The following is a 6,655-nucleotide window of genomic DNA, read 5'->3' on the forward strand; positions in this document are numbered from 1 at the left end:
GTGAAGTAAAACAAAGTTGTCAGAAAGATCTGAACTTCTATGGAGAAGCAGAGTTCACCTGCAGGCCTCACTCTGCTCATTCCCCGAGCGATTCCCGAGGAGTTGGAAAAAAAACAAAGAAAACAAAACCACGGAAATTGAAATAAATGATCCCCAGAATCAGGGGGATGGAGTTTTAAGAAAGCTCACAGAGGAAAGGGATGCAGAATTCCTCGCTGCAAAGGGATAAAGCAATTTTGAAGTAATGGAGAGTAGGAAGAACCTCTCCCAAAGGACTGGTTATCCCATAAATTAATGGGATCAATGGTGTCACAGCCCCCAGCCACAGGGTCCTGAGTCATTGCCTTAAGTGCTACGAGGGCACGAGCACCCTGTCCTGGAGCAGCTGGGGCTGGGCACTCCTGGAGATTGCACAGGGACAGATGGATCCTGTTATCCCATTGTTCTGGTCCAGAAACCCGGGTACACCTTCCTCAGAGATCTCTGCTTTTTTTAATATTAAACCTCGCAGTTTTAGTCGACTTTTATGACACCAAGCAAACAATAACCCAATGGATTTTTGTTGTTTATTATTGGAGCTCTGGCTGTGCTTCTTGCTCCACAGCAGCAGCTTTGCAGTGAGGGTTGATATTGATAAATAATAGCCAGGAATTAACAGTAATTCCTTAATTATGGAGGTGACCTCCATTCCGGGCCTTTCCCTGCCTAACATCACTCCTGGGCTGAGGAGCTCCTGTGTGCTGGAGGAAACTGCTGCCAATCTTCCCCGGGGTATGGAAGTGTCTGACTCCCCCTGGAAATGCCAATGGCTCCAAGGCTTCAGCCTCAGAGCCCAAACCTGGGCTGGATTTGGGAATCCAACAGCATTTCCTCAGGATTTCACCCTGAGATCCTTCCTCCCCTATCCCAGGACCTCAAAATCATTTAAAAGCCTTGAAAATAAAACTGATGAAGAGAAGGGGTTGTTGTTGCTTCTCAAGGGGGCTCCAAGACAACGGGACATGAGGGAACCCCACAAGGTCCCATTAAATTTTGCTGGAAGCGCTGAAATCCCAGTGCCTGCCCCTCATTCCCATCCCAGTGACCTCCAGGAGCATCCCTGCCCTCTCAGCAAATGGAAATGGGCAGGCTGTGACAGATTGACCAGCAGAGCTTCCTGGATGGATTTCCCACAGATCGCTGCCGGGCCGTACAATGGAAACCGATAAAAATCCCAGCGGGAAATATACAGCACCTCATCTCCCGCTTGTGCCGCGGGGATGCATTTCAAAAAGCCCTTTTCCCTCACAGGGGATAAATCCTTCAGGCCCAATCCTCTGGTGGGAAGCAGAGAAGGAGCAGCAAACCCCGTGACCCTGGCCGGAGTCAACAAGTGGTCAAGCAGAGGTCAAGGGGCCGAAATGGGGCCAAAATAAAGGGCATTTTCTGCCAGGCCCATCTGGTGGCAAGCAGCCAGGCAGCACCCCAAAGGTGCAGCACGGCTCAGGCTCCAGGCCTCGGCTGTTTCTTCCCCCAGACAGTAGCAATTATCATAATCAAGCAGTTGACTCCAATTACGCCTTCCTCTCCTCGCAGCCAGGGGATGGACACGGCCCAGGGAAAGTTCGCAGCCATGTCGCCTTTGCATATCTTAATCTAAAATGACAGGGTGTGACACGGGGGGCCGGTGACCCTGCCAGCCTTCAGCTGTTCGTGTGGCAACAATTTCCAGCCCCAAATTACTCCCAGGCAGGGCTTGATTGGAGGTTCAAGGCAGCAGGAGAGAGAAGCCATTTAGGGGACTGAAACATTCTTCACAGCCCTATTTAAATACAATTTACATTCCAGGCTCTGCTGTTGGTGCATTGTTAATTGCACCTTGTACCTCAGTTTATTTTGTAGTTGAAGGGGGTTTTGCTTTGCTGTTGTTTTTCAAAGGCCTCCTTTCCCTGCTTTTTTCTCTTTTCCTAAGGGGCTGTTCTCAGAATACAGTTCCAGTTCCTGGAAGGGAAAATAGATTAGTGGATTTAAAGGCCAGAAGGGACAAACAGATCATCTCGGTGACCTCCTGCAGAAGACAGGCCAGGACATTTTGCTCAGTAATTCCTTTGTCTCCCGTTTGTCCAGACTTAACCCAATCCCCTGCAGTGACCAGAACACCTCTTCCAGAAAGGCTGGAGCCGTGGAATCACGGGAATCTCCAGGTCCTGGGGCAGCTCTTCCAGTGCAGCATCACCCAGAGCAGTCACAGGGGGAGAGCTGGACAGTCCTGGGCTGCAGGGACAGCAGGGACAGCCTGGCTTGATGGTGGCATCTCAGAGCTTCAGATGAAATCTTGGTGCTGGAGAGAGAGGACAGAGCCAGCCAGGAACGTCACCAGCACGAAGGGACAGGGCAGGCAGGACAAAGCCACTTGTGGAGGCCAAGAGAAGCCTCAGTTTCCAGCATTTCTTTAGCACTGCTCTGTTTGTTGCCTCACCTGAGGTTAATTCAGTACAAGTATGGACAGGAAATCCCACACGGCTGAATTTTGGGGGTGCAGACGTCTCTCTCTTCTCAGAACTCACCAAAGGCTGAATTCTAACTTGGTTCTAACAAAGCAACAAGTCTTCCAAAATCCCTTTTTCCTCAGCCATGCAGAAAGGGTGACTGGAGAGATGGAAAATGGATTTTGAATTTCCCAACGTGGGTGGAATTTCAAACCTCAAAAACCCCAAACAAAACATCTGCTGGGGAGCAGAGGGGTGAAACACTGCAGAACTTCCCACTCCTCTTTTTCCAACTTGTTCTGCTCTTGGGTTGGAAAAGCCAAAGTCTCTCCAAGCACTCAGGATCATTTCTGACTGTGGGCTTCCCACCAGGCTAAAAGCCAGCTGTGGATCCTGGCAGCTGGAGCTGGGATCCAGGAATCCTTGCTTTAGGGATGCCCTGAGAGGTTCACTTGTAGTTTGACAAGTGGGATTGTTCAATCTGGAGAAGAGAAGCTTCAGAGTCACCTGATTGTGGCTTTCCAGCGCCCGAGGGAGCCGACAGGAAAGATGGAGAGGGAATATTTACATGGGCCTGGAGGGACAGGACACAGGGAATGGCTTCAGACCGTCAGAGGGCAGGGTTAGATGGGATATTGGGAAGAAATCCTTCCCTGTGAGGGTGGGCAGGCCCTGGCACAGGGTGCCCAGAGAAGCTGTGGATCCCTGGGAGTGTCCAAGGCCGGGTTGGATGAGGCTTAGAAAAATCTGGGATGGTGGAAGGTGTCCCCATGGCAGGGGCACGGAATGAGAAGAACTTTAAGGTCTCTTCCGACCCAAACCATTCCGTGATTCTCTGAGCGCCATCCAGGTGGCAACCAGGAGGGAGGCAGAAACCTTTCCCCCTGAAGCTTCTGCCCCCCAGGCCAGGTCTGATTCTGCCCCGGGGACACCCAGCAGCACTGCCAGGCCGGAGCTATTTTGGCATTCTTTTCTTTGAGCCCCATCTGCTGGAGTCCCACGATTTCATGACACATTTGATCTTTCCCTCATTTGTTCCTATTGCAAAAGCCCCCTCTGAGCCTTTGCAGCCAAGGGCAGAAGCCATAAACCCCAAGGCACGAAGTAAAACGATGGAGTTGAGGAATTTCAGGACAGCCCCATGATTCCACATCTTCTGGGTGTCGGTGGCTGGGAATCCGTGGTGCTGCCACTGCTGAAAGGAACCTCCTGCGCCTGGTTCTCATTTCCATGGATTCCCATGGATTCCCTGCTCTGGCCACGCCGGGAGCTGCTGCGACATAAAAAGGTGTCGGTGTAAACGACAGCTAAGCTCACTTGACCCCAGCCAGCCTCCTCCTAATTTACTCCAGCTCTGGGGAGGTCTGACTCAGACACCAGCTCGGCAAAACTTGACGGAGAGACAGACAAATGTACTCCCCAACCTGCTGCTGCTCCAGAGGCCTCGGAGCCAATTATCCCAGTGATCTCACTCCTCCCTTCCTTCTCCTCTCTCCCCCTTTTCCCATCACGTGCCCGCTCCCAGCACACGCACGTCCTCCTGCGAGGGGAAAAAATGGGAAAAAAAAGCAGCGCCGTGGAGGAATGTGGAGGGTTTGGGAGCCCCCTGAGAGCAGGTAGATCCATCTGAGCAGCGCCTGCCTCCTCCGAGGCGGGAGGAGATCGGTTTACATAAGTGCTTTGCCATATGAAGGAATAATTCAGCGGTATTAATAGAGGTTAAAGTTTCCCAGGAATCCCAAACAGGCCCCGCAGACACAGGTGGGTTCTTTCACTCGCAGGGATGGGAGGAGTGACACAGCTCCAGTGGGGCTCTGCCCTGGGCTGGGGGTGCCCACGGGTGGGCACTGCCAGAGGGGTGAGCCAAGGGGTGTGGAAGTGACCCCAGAACCTCCCTGTGGCTGCTGGGGGGACAGGAATGGCCAGCAGGGTGCTGGGTGTTCACAGAATCGTGGGATGGGTTGGTTGGAAGGGAGCTGGATCATCTCATTCCATGCCCTGCCACCTTCCAGTGTCCCAGGGTGCTCCAAGCTCGGTCCAGCCTGGCCTTGGGCACTTCCAGGGATCCAGGGGCAGCCACAGCTGCTCTGGCAATCTCAGGGCCTCACCACCCTCACAGGGAGGAATTTCTTCCCTATATCTGATCCAAACCTGCTCTCCTTCTTATCTGGGAGGGAGGAGCCGAGTTCCTGGTCAGACTTGGGATCAGGAGGGGATCTGTGTAGGACACTGGCAGCAGACCCAGGCAGGGACACACGTGGCATGAGGTTCATGATGAGTCCCACAGAATCCCAGAACCTCTGAGGCTGGAAAAGCTCCTCAAGGCCGTCCAGTCCAAGCTGTGCCCGATCCCTGCTTTGTCACCAGCCCAGAGCACCGAGTGTGACATTCAGTCCTTCCTTGGACACCTCCAGGGATGGGGTCTCCAAACCTCCCTGGGCAGCCCCTCCCATAATCTGACCCCCCTTTTTCCCATGAGGAAGCTGCTGTGAATTTATCCCAGGTGGAGCCCAGCCCGGAGGAGATCAGCGATGTGTGGAGTGGTGCCACACTGGGAAATCCTGTGCTCTCTGAGCTTTTCCCGAGCTCAGGTGCCACAGACCAACCTGAAACCACCTCCTGCTTTGGCACAAAGCCCCGGCTGGTGCCCAGCCAGGATGCAGCTCCTGGAGAGGTGGCTCCATGCCGACTAAGAGGATAAACCAGCATGGAGCACAGAGAGGGGGGGCACAAGAAGAGCCAGGCGAGCCCAAATCCCCCCTTTGTTTGGATTAGGAGCCCGGATAATGTTGCTGATTCTCCAACACGGAGCTTTTCACAGCCCAGCGAGTTTTACACCACCCCAAAAATAATCATCTCTCAGATCCCCAGTGATTACAGAGCTTTCACCCTGTAAACACACACAGGACCAAGCTCCAGCCCACCCTACCTGGACTGTGCTGCCTTGCACGGATTTGGGATTTGGCCCAGAGCCTTGGGATCACAGCCCTGCCCGGAACATGTGGCGGCTGCTCTGCCCCAAAAGGGACTAACAAAGAAATAAGAATATTTGTTAATTTTTTTTTTCCACTGCAAAGCAGTTAAACCTCCTAAGACACTTTTTCCAGACATCTAAATCCTTTAAAAATATTCTCTAGACTCCATAAAACTTACATTTTCCCTGGGTTCTCCTGTGAGTTATTAAAAAGCTGAAGTCCCTACCTTAAGAGCTTAGAGCTCGGTCACGAGCAGAAAGCCAACAACGTGGAGTGGCACCTCCTTGTGCATTCAGAGACACGGCCCAGACGTGGTGGGGAAGAGCAGGGGATGCACAGAACAGCCCAGCCTGGGGATTTTTGGGGTATCCAGGCTGAGGCAGAGGGAGGGATGAGTGTTTGGGGTCACTGATGGGCACAGCAACCTTTGAGGCTGTTGGAAGATTGTTACCACGTCCTCAGCGTTTGCTCCTTTCTCAACAAACGCTTGGCAGAGTTGGATTTTAATGGAATTTGGTTCGGTTTCTACCAAAATCAAGTTTTGTTCCCAGGAGCTCTTGATACGCAGGCCAGAAGAAAGTTTCTGGATGCTGTTGTCCATCCGTCCATCCATCCATCCATCCATCCATCCATCCATCCATCCATCCATCCATCCATCCATCCACTACAGACTGCTGTAGTGACAGGACAAGGGGAATGACTGAAAAACTGAAAATTTAAAAGGATGGATGTCCCTGCGAGGGTGGGCAGGCCCTGGCACAGGTTATCCAGAGAAGCTGTGGCTGCCCCATCCCTGGAAGTGTCCAAGGCCAGGCTGGAAGGGACGTGGAGCAACCTGGGACAGTGGAATATTTTAGGGGGTGGGACTGGAAGAACATTCAGGCCTCTCCAAACGCAAACCCTTCTGTGATTCCATCCCAGCTCAACACGGAGGGGCTTCAGACAGAGCCAGCGCAGGGTGGATTTTTCCATCGCTGCTTTCCCAGATCTGTGCTCCAACAAGGCTGGAATCAAAGGGATCTAAAACCCTCCCTGCTTGCCTTGAACATCAGTTTGTCTGGGCCATGAACTCTGCCGACAGCAGCTCCCGCAAAGTGCTCGGCTCTCACTTTTCCCCTTTTTTTTCCCCTTTTTTAAAAGCTTTCCCTCTCCCTCGCTGCCCTTCCCCGGCTCCCTCCCCGCAGCCTCCCAGAAGCACCGGCGTGTTTTTAA

The sequence above is a fragment of the Vidua chalybeata genome, chromosome 24, assembly GCF_026979565.1.
Source record: "Vidua chalybeata isolate OUT-0048 chromosome 24, bVidCha1 merged haplotype, whole genome shotgun sequence".
NCBI classification, from domain to species: domain Eukaryota; kingdom Metazoa; phylum Chordata; class Aves; order Passeriformes; family Viduidae; genus Vidua; species Vidua chalybeata.